The 21,551-nt window shown below is 43.1% G+C and overlaps 1 long non-coding RNA gene across 2 annotated transcripts in view; it reads left to right on the top strand.

Annotated features, from left to right (window-relative positions):
- LOC137542454 (uncharacterized) overlaps nt 1–19,336 on the top strand; it is a 131,734-nt gene extending 112,398 nt beyond the window's left edge. For both annotated transcript variants that reach the window (XR_011025438.1, XR_011025437.1), the window contains exons 4-5: nt 11,337–11,410; nt 19,192–19,336. This is a non-coding gene — a long non-coding RNA (uncharacterized lncRNA). The remainder of the gene's footprint in view (nt 1–11,336; nt 11,411–19,191) is intronic.
- The last annotated feature ends 2,215 nt before the right edge of the window (nt 19,337–21,551 follow it).

Genomic DNA, 21,551 nt, shown 5'->3' with positions numbered 1-21,551 from the left:
GATCCAGTCTGTATTAGCCGGATGCAGCACACTGTTCCGCTCTCGCTAGACATGTCCATTACCCAGTGGTGACAAGGTCCAGCAGCAGCGCTTGCCATTGCATTGTAGGAAGGGTTAAGAGGCATTTGGCTCTGAACAGCAAGATAATCAGCAGGCCCAGGATCAAGGAATATAAAACCATTAAATGTGTTTTATTGATCTCTATATTTTACGGGGGTGTATAGAACATTCTCCAAAGTGATATCAGATTTAATGAGGATCTGGGAAATACAGATTTATTTTTTCAGCCTGACATTAATTTAAATAATTTTCAGCGCCATCAGGATGTCATGCTAGGCCTAAAGAATTTTAATCGTAGCAAGTAAAGAATAGAGATCAATTACACACATATAAAGCGGATCTGAACTCAGAACCTCCTCTCTGCTCTAAAAGATATACAACAGAATATTAACCTCTAAAGAAAAACATTTCTTTGTTACAGCTGACACAAATCCTGCAATGAATCTGCAGTGTGTCTAATTCTTATTTTCATGGAGGCAGACATATTGTTAACATCCTGTGTTTACTAATTAGCTTCTCTGCCATGTAGTCAGCTGACACAGGTGGGAGATCAAATAACAACTTGTGATTATTCACAGATGAGGGGGGTTAGACAGGCTAAACTCTCTAAATACATACAGGGTGCATTTCTCTGTTTCCTTTTGTCCTGTGCAAGTGTTCAGGTCCTCTTTAAAGAGAACTAAGTCTCAGGTTTTATATATGGGGCTTCCTCCAGCCGCCTTGAGGCCGCTCCTGTCCCGCGCTGGACAACCCAGTACTCAGGTACAACTGAAGTGAGAGGACTATGGAGGCTGCCATATGTATATCCTTTTAAACAATACGAGTTGCCTGGCTATCCTGCTGATCATTCTGGCATCAGTAGTGTCTGAATCACACTTGAAGCAAGCATGCAGCAAATCAAGTCAGACTTCAGTCAGAAACACCTGATCTGCATCCTTGTATATGCCTGTATTGCATCAGTACACTTATCCTACGTCATGGCCTGATGTACCACTGCTACGCCGATGACACACAGCTATACCTGTCCTTCAAACCTGGTGGAGCAGACCCTACTCCAAAAATAAACTCTTGCTTAGCTGAGCTACAGGCATGGATGAATGATAACTGGTTGAAACTGAATGCTGACAAAACTGAGGTCCTTTTTGTCCAAAGCCAGCCCTCGCCATCAAAACAGCTCTATCCTAAAGCAACACCAATCAGGATTGGGAATTCAGACATAAACAGCTCCAACCTTGTGCGCAGCCTTGGCGTACTAATCGATAGGGAGTTGAGTTTCAGAAACCAAATTTCATCTGTAGTTAAATCTTCCTACTTTTATCTTAAGAACATTGCAAAGATTAAACATCTGATTCCCCCAGAGGATCTTCTAACCCTAGTTCACACCCTCATCTCATCACAGCTGGACTACGGCAATGCCCTTTATGCTGGCCTCCCTAAAAGGACCTGCATCGCCTGCAATTAGTGCAGAATGCTGCTGCCAGATTGCTAACAAACCAGCCTCGCCACTGTCACATTACACTGATCCTTCGCTCACTGCACTGGCTACCAGTAGAATGGAGAACACTCTTCAAGATTGGACTGCTGACATTCAAATCCCTGCACAATCTGGGCCCTGGATACACAAAGAACTTGCTGAAGTTGCACCACACCTCTCACAACCTCAGATCAGTAAGTTCTATAAACTTGGTCACTCCCAGAGTGCACCTCAAAAAATCTCGAGACCGAGCCTTCTGTCATGCTGGCCCTATTTTCTGGAACTCCCTGCCACACCCAGTAAAGACAGCACCATCCCTGGAGCTATTCAAATCCAGACTGAAAAGACACCTGTTTAGCCTGGCATTTCCGGACTTATAAAATTCTTCCTCTGTACCACGATGGTCTGAGCCATGCTTATGCGCTTTGAGTCCTACGGGAGAAAGGCGCTTTACAAATGTTACTTGTTGCTATTGTATACTGTCTGTGGCTAATCGTATTAGAGGCAGAGGATCAGCAGAACTGTCAAGCAATGTGCATTGTTTAACCACTTGCCAACCGCCCACTACCTATGGGCGGCAGCAAGGTGGCTCCCCCAGGACCGCGTAACGCCGATCGGCAGCGGCACCTGGGGGACCAATTAGCTGGTGATCGCACGCAGGGATTCGCATGCATCCGCTGGCATTAGGCTCCGCCCACCCGCAACATCAACACCCCGGCCAATTAGCAGCGCCGGCGGGTTGTAAATACCCCTATATCGCCGTTACTAAATGTATAATACAATTTGTTAAGCTAACAAAGTGTATTATACTGGCTGCCTCCTCCCCTGGTGGTCCCAGTGATCGAGCGACCACCAGGGGAGGAGGCAGCTGTGTATGTAAACACACACACACACTGATCCTGTCCTCCTGCCCCCCTGATCGCCCACAGCACCCCTCAGACCCCCCGATCACCCCCACAGACCACCCAATCACCCCCCTAATCACCCATCAATCACTCCCTGTCTCTAACTGTCAACACTATATTTTAAACTAGGCTCTAATCAGCCCCCTAGGGGCTCCTGATCACCCCCCGCACCCTCAGATCCTCCCCAGACCCCCCCCCCCCCCCCCCGTGTACTGTATACATCTATTCTCCCCTGTAATCACCCACTGATCACCTGTCACTCACCCATCAATCACCATGTCACCACCTGTCACTGCCACCCATCAGATCAGACCCTAACCTGCCCCTTGCGGGCACCTGATCACCCGCCCACACCCTCAGATCGCCCCACAGACCCGCCCTCAGATCACCTCCCAAGTGCATTGTTTACATCTGTTCTCCCCTCTAATCACCCACTGATCACCCATCAATCACCCCCTGTCACCACCTGTCACTGCTACCCATCAGATCAGACCCTAATCTGCCCCTTCCGGGCACCCAATCACCCGCCCACGCCCTCAGACCCCCTCTGATCAACTTGCCAGTGCATTGCTTGCATATATTCTCCCCTGTAATCACCTACTGATCACCTATCAATCACCCTGTCACCACCTGTAACTGCTACCCATCAGATCAGACCCTAATCTGCCCCTTGCGGGCACCCAAACACCCGCCCACACCCTCAGAGACCCCTCAGACCCCCCCCCCCCCCTGATCACCTCCACAGTGCATTGATTGCATCTATCCTCCCCTCTAATCACCCCCTGGGACACTCATCAATCACCTCCTGTCACCCCCTAGCACTCCTACCCATCAGATCAGGCCCTAATCTGCCCCATGCGGGCTTCTGATCACCCACCCACACCCTCAGATCCCCCTCAGAACCCCCCCCCCCCCCCCCCGATCACCCCCCTGTCACTATCCTAGTGATCTAAAAACAGTGATTAGTGAAAACTGTCACTTTTTTAGTATCACTAGTGTTAACAGTAAGGCCAGTTATTTAGCTAGGGCCCTTCGTTGGGTAGGTAGCGTCAGTTAGCACCCAGCCCACCACACCGCAGTCACTAATTAGTTGCTGATTAGCATCATCACTGTCGCTAATCAGCATTGCTACTATATAGTATCTGTAAGTGATCATTACTGATCGCAGTCAGATCTATATTAGGGTCACTAGGATACATTAAAAACGCAGTGTTTGACCGATCCGGCCTGATCGTTCACCTGCACTTGCGTTCAGCCTGCCCCACCGCAGTGACAGAATTTTTTTTCCTGATCACTGCAAAAAACACTACAATAGCTGTGGCGCTGTAAAGATCAGTTTTGATTTTTTTAATCAAACCTCAGTGACCACCGCTTTCTACTCCACAAGTACTCCCTTTTACTAGGCAGGTGCCCTTTTTCCCAGGTAGTCTCAGAGGAATACCCCCTAAATTTAGCAGTCCACCATGGCAAAAAAGGGGTATTCTGCTGAAGAGGCCAGCGAGATTCTGGCCCAGTGGGGTGAGTGCGATTGGGAAGCCTCATCCGACGAATCATCCAGGTCAGAATATGAACCAGTGAACAGCAGTGGCTCTCTGGCCAATAGCAATGATGAGGTTGAGGTACCGGCTAGAGCCAGGCGTACCACACCCCATAAACACAAAAACCTAGAAGGTGGCGCTTCTTACAACTAGCAAATAAAACATTAATAGTCCAATGGGATAATTCCACTTCTGCCAAGGAATCTTGTAATTCACAACCTTTAATCTTGCTATCACCTTCACCAGCACCCAGGTGAACAGACACTCACCAGACAAAAAGACCTTCAATTAGGTCTATCTGCGCCTTGGGACACTTCGGGCCGTCCTCCACCGCACTGAACTGATGTTGCTGCCACTGATGTACCAGACACTCCTTATCCTTGCAGTATGGTTTCCAAACTCCCATATGGTTTTTCCTCAAAGAAAATGCCTCACATAGCATAAAACCAACGACATTTATTTGTAAAAGCATAAAAATACACTCACAGTGTTGTTTCTTTTGGATCAGCACAGAGTAATTTCTATACGGGCTCTCCCCCGTTTCGTTGGGCCCCGGCTGGCACCTGTAGTCCCTCTACTGTGATTGGAATGGGGTGCACCTCCACTTCCCACACAGTTCCGGACGCCGCTCGGGGATTCCACGTGTGTAGCTCTGCTTGTTTCCGTGTCTCACCCCGCCTTACATGTTTCGTCATAAATGACTCATCAGAAGTCATTTACCATGTCACTGGACCGCAGGTGGCGCAGGATAAGGCTCAAGGGCAGCAGAGTGGTGCTAGTGCTGATCCGAGTTTTCTTGGTGAGGCATGCACCAGCAGCGTAGCATCTCCTGGATCTAGCACCAGTACTACCATAGACCCTGGTGAAGTGGCAAGCACCAGCATGGTAGTAGAAACTGGTTCGGTGGCACATGCATTAAGAACCGAGTCGCAGCCACCAGCAAAACGGGCCCGTACTACCCATAGTCACCCGTACTGCCCTCTTTCAGTCTGGAGTCCAGGTGGAGACAGATAATGTAGGATCGGCCCTAGACTTTTTTCATCTTTTCTGCACCGTGGATCTCTACGACTTAATTGTGGCTGAGACCAACCATTATGCCACACAATACGCAACCGCCATTTCGAGAAGCTACCATGCCCAGCCTTTTCAGTGGAAACCACTCCAAGTTTCCAAACTTAACATTTTATTTTGGTCTACATACCCAATACATCACATGCCCATGTTCTCTGCTGCCATGTCCAGGTCACGATTTGAGAACATCCTGCGCTTCCTGCACTTCAGTGCCAATACAACCTGTCATCTAAGAGGCCACCCTGCTTATGACCGGTTCCACAAAATTCGGCCCCTCATAGACCACCTGTAATCAAAATTTGCAGATGAACAGTAATTTTGAGGCATTTGGTTTCCAGACTACTTCTTACGGTTTAGGGCCCGTAAAATGCCAGGGCAGTATAGGAACCCCACAAGTGACCCCATTTTAGAAAGAAGACACCCCAAGGTATTCCGTTAGGTGTATGGTGAGTTCATAGAAGATTTTATTTTTTGTCACAAGTTAGTGGAAAATGACACTTTGTGAAAAAAACAATAAAAATCAATTTCCGCTAACTTGTGACAAAAAATAAAATCTATGAACTCACCATACTCCTAATGGAATACATTGGGGTGTTGTCTTTCTAAAATGGGGTCAGTTGTGGGGTTCCTATACTGCCCTGGCATTTTAGGGGCCCCAAACCGTGAGGAGTAGTCTGGAAACCAAATGCCTCAAAATGACCTGTGAAATCCTAAAAGTATTCATAGGACTTTGGGCCCCTTAGCACACATAGGCTGCAAAAAAGTGTCACACATGTGGTATCGCCGTACTCAGGAGAAGTAGTATAATGTGATTTGGGGTGTATTTTTACACATACCCATGCTGGGTGGGAGAAATATCTCTAATATAGCTATTAATTCAGTACAGTGATGTACTAATGATTTTACACACCAGTGGTTGACTTTAGATATGTTTATTTCTTGTGCTCAGATTGTAAAGCTGACTGTACACTCAAATCTGTCTTTTTTGCTAAGATGCGACTTATGGCCTTTCTGTATTTTGGACTCACCGCTGTGGAGTTGGTACAAAATCATCTGACTCCAAATCCGACTCCTCAGTTTAGGAAACCTCCGACTCCAGGTACCCAAAATTGCTCCAACTCCTGACTCCTCCACTCTGACTCCAACTCTGACTCCACAGCCCTGCTTGGACTGACAAGAAATTCCTTTTTTTGGTCTTTATTTTAGATACTGTATACCCATCTTAGCTGAAGCCTTTGTTACTCACTTTCTACAGCTGCACTAATTGAGTTATTGGCAGTAGGTTTGCCACTTTCATCTGTTTAAGAATAAAAGTGGAAGTTAAAAAAACTTTATAATGATTGTCTTTTTATTTATGAAATTTGTCACATAACATAAATTGTGCCTCATTTTTCAAGCTGAAAAAAATTACTATTCAATACATTTTGTCAACCTTGCATTTATGTTCTTCAGTAGCTTTCCCTATGAAGAACCCCACCTCAGAGCAACATCTGCAAATAGTTTGTACGTTCTCCCCATTTCTGCTTGGGTTTCCTCTGAGCACCCTGGTTTCCTCCCATATCCCAAAATCATACAGATAAGTTAATTGTCTTCCCCCTAAATTGGCCCTAGACTATGATACATGCACTACACAATACATATATAGACATATGACTATGGTGGGGAATAGATTGTGAGCCCCTCTGAGGGACAGTTAGAGACAAGACAATATACTCTACAGTGCTGTGTAATATTTCGGCGCTGTATAAATAAATAAATAAAATAAAAATTGTAAAATGAGAATGACATTTTGTTTAGGAGCTCCACCTGCTGGCTGTAAGGGTTATATTTGAAATATTCAGCTGTAATAATTCATATCTACCTGATTAAACCCACAAAAGCATTCAACTTATTATTTTCAGGTCTTAGAGCATAAAAAAATAGGTATTAAAAATCTATTCATCTGCTTTAAAAATTACAGTTTCCAGTCAAATGTCTGTCTAAGATATCTGATTTATACAGTTAGTTGAAAAAAATCATTGTAACTAATTACATCACTAGAAAATTACATTTTAGAGCTGGAATTTATATACATGTTCTAATCAATAACTGAATTGCTTTTCACATTACACAAGTGAGTTTTTTTAAAAGTGTTTTTCTTGTAAACCTACAATGTAAAGAAGGATTGGCTTATTGTGACCTTACACCATTCAGCTAAACAATCTATTGTTTCCCATTGTTATATAAAATTATAAATTTTATAAGAAAAACAATCATGTAAGTGTTTTCCTAATCGGAAAAATGTATTTAAATTTCCCAGATTTTTTTGATTTGTTAGCCGTGGTGAAATATTTCGGACATAACCATCACCCTGTGGAGGGCTGCCAGGCACCACCAGGCGGGTAAGGGTGTTGAATCAGCCTAATTCAGCTACTTTGAAGAGGAACTCCAGGGAAATAATGTAATTAAAAAAGAGCTTCATTTTTACAATAATTATGTATAAATTATTTAGTCTGTGTTTGCCCATTGTAAATGCTTTCCTCTCCCTGATTTACATTCTGACATTTATCACATGGTGACATTTTTACTGCTGGCAGGTGTGTCTGTGGAAGTAGCTGCTGCTTGGTTTTTTGGCAGTTGGAAACAGCTATTTCCCGAAATGCAACGAGGTTAACAGACAGGAAACTGCCAGGACCATGGTCCTGACAGTTTCCTGTGGGAGGGGTTTCACCACAATATCAGCCATACAGAGCCCCCTGATGGTCCGTTTGAGAAAAGGTAAATATTTCTCATGGGAAAGGGGGTATCAGCTACTGATTGGGATGAAATTCAATTCTTGGTCACTGTTTCTCTTTAAAGGGGAACTGAAGAGAGAGGTATATGGAGGCTGTCATGTTTATTTCCTTTTAGACAATACCAGTTGCCTGGCAGCCCTGCTGATCTTCTGCCTCTAATACTATTAGCCATAGCCCCTGAACAAGCATGCAGCAGATCAGGTGTTTCAGTGGTTCAGACTTATAAGTCTGATCTGACAAGACTAGCTGCATGCTTGTTTCTGGTTTTAATCAGATGCTACTGCAGAGAAATAGACCAGCAGGGCTGCCAGGCAACTGGTATTGATTAAAAGGAAATAAACATGACAGCCTCCATATACCTCTCTCTTCAGTTCCCCTTTAAGTTCTCAATCAAAACACATGTGTTAATACTGGATGTGGTTCCACTTCCTAAATGTTTTGCCTTCCTCTGCAGTTTTGGGAGTCTGGATTTGTATACCTGCAGGAGGATCGCTCCTTGAAACAGATTTCTTATATGACTAATGGTCTTCATATTTTGTGCCCTTGTTGATCATATTTGATGTATCTTTTTGGCATGTAGCTTGGCATTGCTTATAATTGTGCTTTTTGTGTACCTATAGATGATTTGTTCTTTGATAATCTTTGGTTTAATCAGAACATTTCGGTTGTTATCACTGAGTGACTTCCATTTCTTTTATATACACCAAGCCTTGAACCAATGACACAGACAGAAAAATGAGACTTTTGGGAGATCTTGTATACTAAACTATATACTGTAATTACTAGCTCAAGAAAGTTGATTTTTATTTTTTGTATTAGTAAATTATATCATCTGCAGACTGAAGTGGAAAGTACGGTACATTTTTTTCATGTACATTTAACTACGAAGGGGTTTGAAAGCGGATCTTAACTCAGAACTTCCTCTGCGCTCTAAAAGATAAGCAACAGCATAATTACCTTTAACCACTTCGCCACTGAGGGGTTTTACCCCCTGACCACCAGAGCAATTTTCACCTTTCAGCGCTCCTTCCATTCATTCGTCTATAACTTTATTATTACTTATCGCAATGAAATGAACTATATCTTGTTTTTTTCGCCACCAATTAGGCTTTCTTTAGGTGGGACATTATGCCAAGAATTATTTTTTTCTAAATGTGTTTTAATGGGAAAGTAGGAAAAATGTGGGGAAAAAATAATTATTTTTCAGTTTTCGGCCATTATAGTTTTTAAATAATGCATGCTACTGTAATTAAAACCCATGAAACGTATTTGCCCTTTTGTCCCGGTTATAAAACCATTTAAATTATGTCCCTATCACAATGTTTGGCGCCAATATTTTATTTGGAAATAAAGGTGCATTTTTTTCAGTTTTGCGTCCATCCCTAATTACAAGCCCATAGTTTATAAAGTAACAGTGTTATACCCTCTTGACATAAATATTTAAAAAGTTCAGTCCCTAAGGTAACTATTTATGTATTTTTTTTAATTGTAAATTTTTTAATTTTTTTTTAATTACAAAAAAAAAAAAAAATGGGGAGTGTGGGAGGTAATGAGTTAATTTTATGTGTAAAAGTCATTTATTTGTATGTGAAAAATGTGTAGGGTGTAGTTTACTATTTGGCCACAAGATGGCCACAGTAACTTTTTGTTTTAATGCGACCTCCAAGCTTCCTTCCGGAAGCTTGGAGGAAGAATAAGGAGGCTGGACACGTGAGTTTTTTCTCACAATGATCGCGCTGCCCATAGGAGAGCAGCTGATCATTGCGGGGCTTAGATCAACGAACGGGAATGGATTTTCCCGTTCATTGATCTCTGGGCGAGCGGGCGGCGGCGGTTTTACTAGCGGCGGGCGGCGTGTTTACGAGCGGGAGCGCGGGCAGCGTCGGGAACGCGGAAAGTACGTGTTTCTCCGTCCCTGGTTTTTAAAGGATGGAAAAAGGGGCGGAGAAATACGTACGCGCGGGGGTAAAGTGGTTAAAGAAAATAATTTCTTTATTACAGCTGATTTATATCCTGCAGTAAATCTGCAGTGTGTCTCCTTCCTGCTTTCATGGAAGTCGATATAGAGTTAACATCCTGTGTTTACAAATTAGATGCTCTGCTGTGGTAGCCAGCTGAGAGATCAAATTACACTTATGAATAGTCACAGATGAGGGGGAATTAGACAGGCTAAACTCTCTAAATACATACAGGTTGCATTTCTCTGTAATTTCCTTCTGTCCTGTGTAAGAGCTCACGTCTACACTATGTTCTTACCCAGCAGTGTTAAAGAGAATCTGTATTGTTAAAATCGCACAAAAGTAAACATACCAGTGCGTTAGGGGACATCTCCTATTCCCCTCTGTCACAATTTTGCCGCTCCCCGCCGCATTAAAAGTAGTCAAAAACTGTTTTAAAAAGTTTGTTTATAAACAAACAAAATGGCCACCAAAACAGGAAGTAGGTTGATGTACAACATGTCCACACATAGAAAATACATCCATACACAAGCAGGCTGTATACAGCCTTACTTCTTAATCTCAAGAGATCACTTGTGTGTGTTTACCTTCTGTCCCCAGCTTCTCTCATGCACTGAACATTACAGGCTTCCTGCAGACAGCTCTGCCTATGTCGTTAATTCCTTAGTATGTGACAGACCAGCTCCTTTCACAGCCTCCAGAGGAGGATTTTTATCCAGCTCTCTTCTATCACTGATGAGATAGCAGAGAAGCTGCTGGCTTATGTAAATAAAACACACACTGGAGTGTGCATAGAGGAACAGTTCAACACTGAAGAACTTGGCAGCCTTCCAGACACAGGCCGACAAGTCTGACAGGGGAAAGATACATTGATTTATTACAGAGATGGTTATAGTAGAAAGAGCTGCAGCAAGCCAGATCACATTAGAATAGGTTTAGGAACTTGTAGGATGGTAGAAAAAACGTTGTAATTTTTGTTACAGAGTCACTTTAACCTTTAAGTCTGAATAGTGTCCTGCACAATTCTAAAGCTTTTTAAGATTTGCACCTGTTGTAATGTCTGGTGAGAGCATGTTTTACATGAAAGAAAAAAAGTAAAATCATATTAAAAAACAGCATCAATATAAGCAATGTAGTAATTACTATGAACTTTTTAAAAAAAGTCTGTTGTGTACAGCGCCATCTAATGATGAAGCAGAAAATCATTTTAATCTTTTACAGCTTGGGGATTAAATGTAATTTTGTTTCTTCTTTTCTATGACTATACTGGGTAGTCTGTAGCAGCCTGGTTCCTTTTACCAATGTCAGACATGTAGAAATAGATACTTTTATTACAGAATGCAATAAACCACTCAATTCTTCAACTTGAAAGCCAAAAACAGATCAGCAGTACATACAGCACAACATACGGATAAACAAAGCTTTTCCAAATTTGTTTGGCAGGAAACATTGGGTTTGATTCAAAAATTGTATATATCTACTGACCTATTTCTCATTATCTATTTGTCTCATGATTTATCTCTCCTTGACCCCTATTCAATTATTTTTTCTCCTAGGATTTCTCACATGTGATGTTATCACACCAGATCAGTAAAATAATTTTGAAGCCTCCAGCAAGCAAGAAAATACTGTAAATAAGTTTATTTTTTTTGTAGACAAGTTGAAAAATTAGCTCTTAAAATGTATCTATGACTGTAAAAACAAAAAAGTTACATGCTCACCCTCTGGATGGTCCACAGGCCACCTGTGTCCTCCGCGACCCCACCACCGCTGGCCAGGAGCCTTATCTAGTTCACACATGCATAGTATGACAGAGAATGTGGTCATGAGAACATATCCTTCAAGCTTGTTGAATATGTTAAAGTAAACCTTAAAGTACCCTTGGCCCTGATATTTTTAATATCGTTTTGTTACTGGTGCTGTGCGACTAGAACACAGCACCATCCTCCCACCTCCAGCGCCCCCTGTGGCCCCGTTCTGCCATCAAATATGGACGTGGAGGAAGTAACAGCTCTTCCTCCCCTCTGCCCATCCTTAACTCTGCCCTCTCCGCTCGCCGCTATAGTTCCCCTTATGATCCACTGCACACTATGGGCTTGTGGTGATTGAGGTTGGAAAGATATCCAGCCTCAATTATCACAAGGCCACACAGAGCACAGCTCCCCTGTGCGCTGTGTGCAGTGGATCATAAGGGGAACTATAGCGGCAAGTGGAGGGGGCGGAGTTAAGGACGGGCAGAGGGGAGGAAGAGCTGCCACTTCTTCCCCGCCCATATTCGACGTTCTGCTTAGTGGAAGATTACGACTGAGCAGAACTGGGGCTACAGGGGGCGCTGGATGTGGGAGGATGGTGCTGTGTGCTAGTCGCATAGCACCAGTAACAAAAATGATATTAAAAATATCATGACCAAGGTCGGGGTACTTTAACTAAACTTAAAAAAAGAGTTTAATTTACCTGGGGATTCTGCCGGCCCCCTGCAGATGTCCTGTGCCCGCGCCGGGTCAAACCGATCCTCTGGTCCTCTGCAGTGAGCCAGTTTCACTTGATATATTTTCTCAGTTGCGCTCCCCTCCTCTCCCACTCCCCTCTATCCCAGGGCCTGCTGCAACTCAAACACAGATGCTACATGTACATCTCAGAACTCAATGCAATACACAACATGGAGTGCGCTACCCCCTCCCAGTGTCCAAGACCTGTAAAGACAGTCCTTATAGGCAATCCGTTTTGCTTTTCAACGTCCAATGTCCAGACACTCCAGATATTCCACCTTGTTGCAAGGCTGCCCAGCCCTACAGACAGCAACCGCGCTTTATAAGGTTAGCCAACCTCTTCCCAACGATCAGATCGTATCCAATCTCAAAAAGACCAAAAAAATTTGTATCATAGTGCAAGTATGTTTGTAACACAGCTAGCTTTCCACAGCAATATCTCTATTGATCTCCTGCTCACCCTTTCCTGCTGCTGCCCACACTCACAGACAGCTGTCCTCGCTTTATGGGTGTGCAGTCTCAGTCACAGTGCTTGCAGATACAGTCCACCTCTTATGACATGGTATCAGGCAAATATCTAGAAACTGAAAGGCTTCTGATAGTGTAAAACCCACAGTTTTATTGTAAAAAATAAGAATTGTACTCACAAACACATGAATAAAAAGCGCATATAAGTTTAAAACGATCAGGGGACGTCTCCTCCTGCTGCTGGTCGCCTCCCTTCCAGGCTCCGCTAGGGACGTTGCTGTACGCAGCGCATTGCACTGTTTTTGTGTGTACTTGTACTCACAAACACATGAATAAAAAGCGCATATAAGTTTAAAACGATCAGGGGACGTCTCCTCCTGCTGCTGGTCGCCTCCCTTCCAGGCTCCGCGGAGCCTGGAAGGGAGGCGACCAGCAGCAGGAGGAGACGTCCCCTGATCGTTTTAAACTTATATGCGCTTTTTATTCATGTGTTTGTGAGTACAATTCTTATTTTTTACAATAAAACTGTGGGTTTTACACTATCAGAAGCCTTTCAGTTTCTAGATATTTGCCTGATACCATGTCATAAGAGGTGGACTGTATCTGCAAGCACTGTGACTGAGACTGCACACCCATAAAGCGAGGGCAGCTGTCTGTGAGTGTGGGCAGCAGCAGGAAAGGGTGAGCAGGAGATCAATAGAGATATTGCTGTGGAAAGCTAGCTGTGTTACAAACATACTTGCACTATGATACAAATTTTTTTGGTCTTTTTGAGATTGGATACGATCTGATCGTTGGGAAGAGGTTGGCTAACCTTATAAAGCGCGGTTGCTGTCTGTAGGGCTGGGCAGCCTTGCAACAAGGTGGAATATCTGGAGTGTCTGGACATTGGACGTTGAAAAGCAAAACGGATTGCCTATAAGGACTGTCTTTACAGGTCTTGGACACTGGGAGGGGGTAGCGCACTCCATGTTGTGTATTGCAGTGAGCCAGTTTCGTTTTTGGCGAATGGCCAGGCAGTGGCCACTTTTCCTCAGCGGCCCTGGCCGCTGGCTGTGCATGTCCACGATCACAATGCGCTATCGCACTGCTGCATGCATTTTCTTGCCAAGCACAGCACTGACCCATTCACTGTAGTGAATGGATTTAGCAGCACAGAAGCGCAGATGGCGTGCGATCGGATGCACTGTGTCCCAATCACATGGCCAATCTGCATGGATGATGTGAATGAGCCCTAACGCAGCACCTAGATGTGAACGTTGTACATTAGAATCAATGGAAAAAGTTGTACCTAGCAAAACACTCAGTGCAATGCGCTGCGTACAGCAACGTCCCTAGTGTGAACAAGGTCTTATGTTGCAAGTTGTGTAGTTTGCTTGTTTGTACAGTTCTGTTTAGCTGTTAGCTAAGTTATGTTGCAGCTTGTGTAGGTTGCCTGTTTGTACAGTTTGGTTTAGCCATTAGCAGAGTTATGTCGTGAGTTGTGTGTCTGTACAGTTTGGTTTAGACATTAGCTGAGTTTTGTTGTGGGTTGTGTAGTTTGCCTGTTTGTACCGTTTGTACAGTTTGGTTTACCCATTAGCTGAGTTATGTTGTGAGTTGTGCAGGTTGCCTGTTTGTACAGTTTGGTTTAGCCATTAGCTGAGTTATGTTGGGACTTGTGCAGTTTGCCTATTTGTACAGTTTGGTTTAGCTATTAGCTGAGTTATGTTGGGACTTGTGCAGTTTGCCTGTTTCTACAGTTTGGTTTAGCCGTTAGCTGAGTTATGTTGTGAGTTGTGCAGGTTGCCTGTTTGTACAGTTTGGTTTAGCCATTAGCTGAGTTATGTTGGGACTTGTGCAGTTTGCCTATTTGTACAGTTTGGTTTAGCCATTAGCTGAGTTATGTTGGGACTTGTGCAGTTTGCCTATTTGTACAGTTTGGTTTAGTCGTTAGCTGAGTTATGTTGTGGCTTGTGTAGTTTGCCTGTTTGCAGTGTTTTCACGTTGAACACACGATGTTGCATTTCCCAGACATATGTAGAGGAGCAGGCAGTGCTATTCCCCAGGCAGTCACCCCACTCTCCTCCCTGAAAGCCTGAAGCAAGCAATAACCAGGGCACACACCACCGGCCCCTCCAGGGAGGAACTGCAGACTGATCCATCATTCGGCACAAGACATAGTTTAATTACTACAGGGCTGAGCCAGGAGGGTCAGAGAGAGCCGGGAAAGGTGTGCCTGGACTAATGTGTCCGCTGGAGAATACCAAGACTGTGTGTGCGGAGCACATTTAATTAGGTGTAAACATCTCTATTTTTATCAATCTTAAAGAACATCTGTGTTCAGAAATACAATACTGACGGAGTTTAACGCTTCCGTTTTACATCATTTTAACTATTTCAGGACCAAAATCCAGACATTTGGATTACAGACACTAAAGGTATATTAAAGTGGACCTGAACTCACAGGGCAGAAGGAAAACATAGAGAAATACACCCTGTATGTATTGAGAGAGTTTAGCCTGTCTAATCCTCCCTCATCTGTGACTAATCACAAATTGTAATTTGATCTTCCCGTGTCACATGACTGCCTATTGCAGATAAGCCCATTTGAAAGCACAGGATGTAAACATTATGTCTGCTTTCATGAATCAGGAAGTAGAAACTGTGCAGATTTATTTTAGGATTTGCATCAGCTGTAACAAATATATGTTTTTTTTTAAAAAGGTTATTATGCTGTTGCTTATCTATTAGAGCAGAGAGAAGTTCTGAGTTGAGGGCCACTTTAAGCCATAAAAGTCATATTGGGGCGTATTCACTGGCTGTTGGTAACCATCTACCATGGGGCGGCAGGGAGCGCCCCGCTCCGGGTGTCGGGTGCCCCAGGGGGTGTCATGAAGGCCTCCCACAGAGGGGGAAGCAACACAGAATGGAGGGGTGGTGGGGACAGCGGCGGGGAGGCGCTCACCTGGGTCCCCTCCTTCTTGCGCTTCCCCCCTCCTAATTAGTAGCAGCTTTAGATATGCGGCAGGAGCGGACGGAGAGGACTTACTCACCTGCTTCCTGTGTTCCAGGCGATGGCGCACAGCGTCATCGTCACGTGACGCTGCTCTCCGCCTTCTCCACCGCCCACTGTGCTTCCTGATTAGCGGAAGCGCAGTGAGTGACAGAGAAGTCGGAGACCAGCGTCACGTGAGGATGACGTGTGCGCCATCTCCAGGAAGCAGGTAAGTCCTCTTCGCCCGCCCCTACCCGCTTATCTAAAGCTGCTGCTGATTAGGAGGGGGAAGCGCAAGAAGGAGGGGGGCCGAGGTGAGGGAGGTGGGGGGTCTGGCCCCCCTCCCTGCCACCCCTCTTTCCAAGCTTCCCCCATACCGGGGGGCAACTATACTACTGGGGCAACTATACTAACTATACTGGGGGCAACTATACTAGCTATACTGGGGGCAATTATACTAGCTTTACTGGGGCAACTATACTGGGGGCATCTATACTGGGGGCAACTATACTAGCTATACTCGGGGCAACTATACTAGCTATACTGGGGGCAACTATACTAGCTATACTGGGGCAACTATACTAGCTATACTGGGGCAACTATACTACTGGGGCAACTATACTAGCTTTTCTGGGGGCAACTATACTAGCTATTCTGGGGGCAACTATACTAGCTATACTGGGGGCAACTATACTAGCTATACTGGGGGCAACTATACTAGCTTTACTGGGGCAACTATACTGGGGGCAAGTGTACTAGCTATACTGGGGGCAAGTGTACTAGCTATACTGGGGGCAAGTGTACTAGCTATACTGGGGGCAAGTGTACTAGCTATACTGGGGCAACTACACTAGCCAATACCTTAAATTACAGTTAGCTCCGTCCTCATCTGGTCGTGACCACGCCCATGTTGCGCCGCGGCGCGCGAAGCACGCCGCAGGTTGTGGCCACGCCCCTTTTTCCGGGGGGGGGGGGGGGGTTGTCTTTTATTACCCAGCACCGGGTGCCAAAAGCCCTAGGTACACCACTGCCATTACCCACACTGAGTATTACTGATGTACCATGCATCACGCTACTGCCCTTGCATGGCATGCGGTACCCTTGTAATGCTTACATCACCTAGGTAACACGGGTCACGCTAAATGCATAAATGCACAACACGCACTATCTACTCAGTGTGACCAATGTTACAATTGCTGTACCCTGCGTGCCGACTACAGACAACTATAGTCGTTTAGCTAACTGGATTAGTAGTTATTACTTACCCCTACACAACTGTACCGTTCTCAAAATCATTCCTATATTAACATTGTACAATTTCTTTTAAACCCTCAGTTCAAATATGATTGTTGTACTTGTATTATTAGGACATTCACTTTTTTACCTAAACCATATCTTTCCCTTCCTACTTGTCTGCCCCTGACAATGTGGACACGCGATACCGATCAGGCAGGGTGGCCAGTGACTGAGCAGCAGTGGTGTTTGAGATGCATGTTTTATATTTAGACTTCATTAAAGGACAACTGAAGTGAGGGCGGTATGGAGGCCGACATATTTATTTTCTTTTAAACAATACCAGTTGCCTGGTGTGCTGCTGATCTTTCATGCATCAGTAGGTGTCTGAACCACATACCTGATACAAGCTGCAGCAAATCCAGTCACACTTTGGTTAAGAGAAAATTACGTTTTAGATCAGATATGTGTGTGTGTGTGTGTGTGTGTGTGTGTGTGTGTGTGTGTGTGTGTGTGTGTGTGTGTGTGTGTGTGTGTGTGTGTGTGTGTGTGTGTGTGTGTGTGTGTGTGTGTGTGTGCCAGGCCAAGAAGGCAGTACATGCAAAAAAGTAAAAACCAAAGAGTTGCACAAAAGATATAATCAAAAAATAGTCCTTTATTGCAGAAGTATGGGACATTTTAAAACATGTTAAAATCTGGGGAGGTGGGTTTGAGGGCAATCTGCATATCAACAATAAATTGCCGCCATCAAACAGTACTGGATATACAAGGGTCCCATAATTCTACAATAAAGGACTATTATTTGATTGTATTTATTGTGTGACTATTTGATCTTTCCTTCTTGTATGTACACACTTCAGTCAAACATCTGATCTGCATGCTTGTTCAGGGTTTGTTGCTGAAAGTATTAGAAGCAGAATAGCAGCAGGGCAGCAAGCAATCTACACTGTTTACAAGGAAATGTATATGGCAGCCTCCACATCCCTCTCACTTCAGGTGTCCTTTAAAGAGGAGCTGTCAGCCATACTATCTCAGAAAAAAACACATATACAGTATAAGTAGATAAATACTACATAACATCTACTTACATAACATATGTATTGCACTGTCCGCATTTTGATTTTAGTGATTTTTCTATAGTAAAAAAAGAGAAAATCCTTCTTAGCATTTCCCATTTGAACTGTGGCTATTTTGAAGCCAATCCTGAAGTAATTTCCTCCCTTATTCTTCTCTGTCTAGTTTGCCTGCCCTTCACTATAGAAAGTGCATTGTCTCAGCATGAGAAATATTGGCCAATCAGTGAGGAGTGTGGTAGAGGAAAACAGGAGGGAAAGAGGGTTCAGCCAATCAGGCTGCATTAGTTAAGTCTGAGGGAAAGTAGAGAAGCAAAAAAGGACAACCCTGCATGCCCTGCAACTTCCTTTTTATGTACCAAATAAGAGTCAGGTAAACTGGGGAATAATCATTTATCAACAAGAAAAGTAATAGTGATTTTATCGCTTTTGAGACATCAGTGACAAGTGGTGGCTGCGGGAGATAAGGAGCAGGATCGGTGGTGAGGGGAGCCCTGAATGCCCCGCATGCGCAAATAACCATTGTATCTGATGGTCCAACACACTCGGTGAGTCGTTTTCCAACTGGTGGTAGAAGCGATATATGTATATTGCAGCACTGGTCAAGATACACTTTTTGAATATTAACAGAGGATAAACCCGCCCATATGACCACAGCGCAGCTATAGTCACAGATGCAGACTAATTTTTATTAACTGGAAAAGCAATTTAGGCATTTTTTGCTGGACTGGTTTTTTAACATAATTTCCTGCATACAGCAACTGCTCAGATGCTTCTGTAAGATGTGCTGTGTGCAGTGGTGATATCTTTTATTAATTTTTATTTTTGATTTTAATTTGTATGTACAATTTTTTGCATTATAGGTTTATCTGTTAATTAAAAATCTCAACTGAGTGGAGGGCTTAACCAGCTATCGGCTGGAATTGCTAGTGTTTAATAGTGATTTTAACTTTTGGATTTCCTGGTTAGCATCCTTATTACTTGTTTACCAGATAAAAATAAAGAAATTAATTTTTTATTTTATGCCCGGCAGTTACACTTTAAACACAGACTCGGATGTAAGTGACTTTTATTGTTTGTCGATGCTTTAAAAAAAAAAAATGTGTTTTAATGGTATACATCTACAGTTTTTTTTCCTCTTTGTTTCCTTGTTCTATTTATTGCACTACAGGTTTAGCTTATCCCTTAGCTACATGATTATCTGGAGGCCAGGTGATAGAGTGTGGACTGAAGCATACAGTCCAGAGAGTGGAAGATGACACACAAGAGCAGGTAGACCTTATAGCTTGGGTCTCCAAGACTCTGGTCAGCCTCTATTCGGGGGCTTCTCTCTACTAAGGTAAGTCATTTTTATTTCAAATCCCCCTCTCAGGTTCATATTTAGTGAATAAGGGTCCTTTACCTGTTTGTGTCATGAATTATCCCTCTTCATCGTGAAGCTCAAAAATAAGTAAGGCGGGATAATTAATAAGATACATTTTTGTGAATCATCCGTAACATTCTGTTATGCATTTAAAAAGTACCTTAACTTCGGCTTATACATTAGGTAGCCCTTTACATTTTGACTGGGAATAAAGATGAAAAGGGTTTTTGTAGACAGATACGGACTATTCTTTATTTTATGGGCAGAGGCAGTTTTGAACATTTATCTGAACATTTTGGTTTGACTTATGAAAGTTTTGTAGTTTTTATCTGCAGTCTGTCAAAATTTGACCTATCTTACTGTTAGGTTTGGTTGTTTTATTACAACTTTTACCCCATTTTATACTTCCTGGATTCTCTGTAATTTGTTTCTGGCCCATTGAAAATATGTATGGTAGTTCGGTTGTACGTCGATGTGTGCGCTGCAAGAAAACATATTTTTACCCTCGGCATTCTTTTTCTAAAGAGACATACCGGTAATTCACAATTCCTCTTTATTCGTAGCTCATATTATTTTGAATGCTTCTATAAAATTGAATAGTCCTGGCTGGCTACAATTCTTAGGAGATGAAGGAAGCTTTGAAAGCACCACATTGCCACCTGCTGTCCGGTATTGAGTATTGTTGCAATTTACAGCATTATGATCTATCATTGAGCAAAAGGCTGCCTAAAAGCATTAATGGGTGGTCACTGAAATGGTTACAATACTGAAGTATGCAAAAACATGACTGCATGTGAAATTTAGACATAATGAGAACTCTTAGAAATGAAATGAATGGTCAGAGGAGGTTTGTCTAACAGTAATTGCTTGCACCACAGTCAGTTGGAGGAGAACTGAGCCAAAAATATTGATATCAGAAATTCCTCACGGCTCTAAAAGATTATCCACATCATGACAACCTTTATGGGAAAAAAAACCCATCACTACAATTTATGGAAATACTAAAAAAAAAAAAAAAAAAAAGTTTTACTTGGTTTCACTTTTGCAGGGAGCAATTGAAAGGGTTAAAGGATACCCGAGGTGACATGTGAGATGATGAGATAGATATGTGTATGTACAGTGCCTAGCACACAAATAACTATAGTGTGTTCCTTTTTTTCTTTCTCTGCCTAAAAGAGTTAAACATTAGATATGTAAGTGGGAGCTCCTGTCTGAGTCAGGACTGGGTCAAACTACAGTGTGACCCTCACTGATAAGAAATTACAACTATAAAACACTTTCCTAGCAGAAAAATGGCAGGAAAGAGATAGAACTGGACAATAGTTCATAGATTTTAGCTCTTGCATACTTCAATGAATGTGTCATTGAGCAAAAACAATAAGACAGGAAAAACTTAAAAAAGAAGATTTAGATATAAAATATAACTGTGGAATATCTTAAAAAGTCATTTTTTAAGAGAAGGAGGATAGAGACAATTGTTTATTTCATTACTTTTTTTCACCTTGGGTGTCCTTTAAAGAGAATCTGTTCTGTTAAAATCGCACAAAAGTAAACATACTAGTGCGTTAGGGGACATCTCCTATTCCCCTCTGTCACAATTTCGCCGCTCCCCGCCGCATTAAAAGTGGTTAAAAACAGTTTCAAAAAGTTTGTTTATAAACAAACAAAATGGCCACCAAAACAGGAAGTAGGTTGATGTACAGAATGTCCACACATAGAAAATACATCCATACACAAGCAGGCTGTATACAGCCTTCCTTTTGAATCTCAAGAGATCATTTGTGTGTTTCTTCCCCCCCTGAGGGGGGAGTGCATAGCAGAACCACAACACTGAAGAACTTGGCAGCCTTCCAGACACAGGCTGACAAGTCTGACAAGGGAAAGATACATTGATTTATTACAGAGACTGTGATAGTACAAAGTGCTGCAGTAAGCCAGAACACATTAGAATAGCTTTTGGAACTTGTAGGATGATAAAAAACAGGATGCAATTTTTGTTACGGAGTCTCTTTAAGCCTCAGTGTTAACTGTATGGAGAGCTCCTGCAGTCTAGTTATAATTGCTGATAAGAGATAATTAGACACTTTACATTAGACTCTTCCACAACTATATGTGGATTAAAGACTTTTCAATGTGGGCTGTGCAAGAGTTTGGGCCTGCTTTAATAT

The sequence above is a fragment of the Hyperolius riggenbachi genome, chromosome 12 (assembly GCF_040937935.1).
Source record: "Hyperolius riggenbachi isolate aHypRig1 chromosome 12, aHypRig1.pri, whole genome shotgun sequence".
NCBI lineage: Eukaryota > Metazoa > Chordata > Amphibia > Anura > Hyperoliidae > Hyperolius > Hyperolius riggenbachi.
This window is presented reverse-complemented; position numbering and strand designations above follow the sequence as displayed.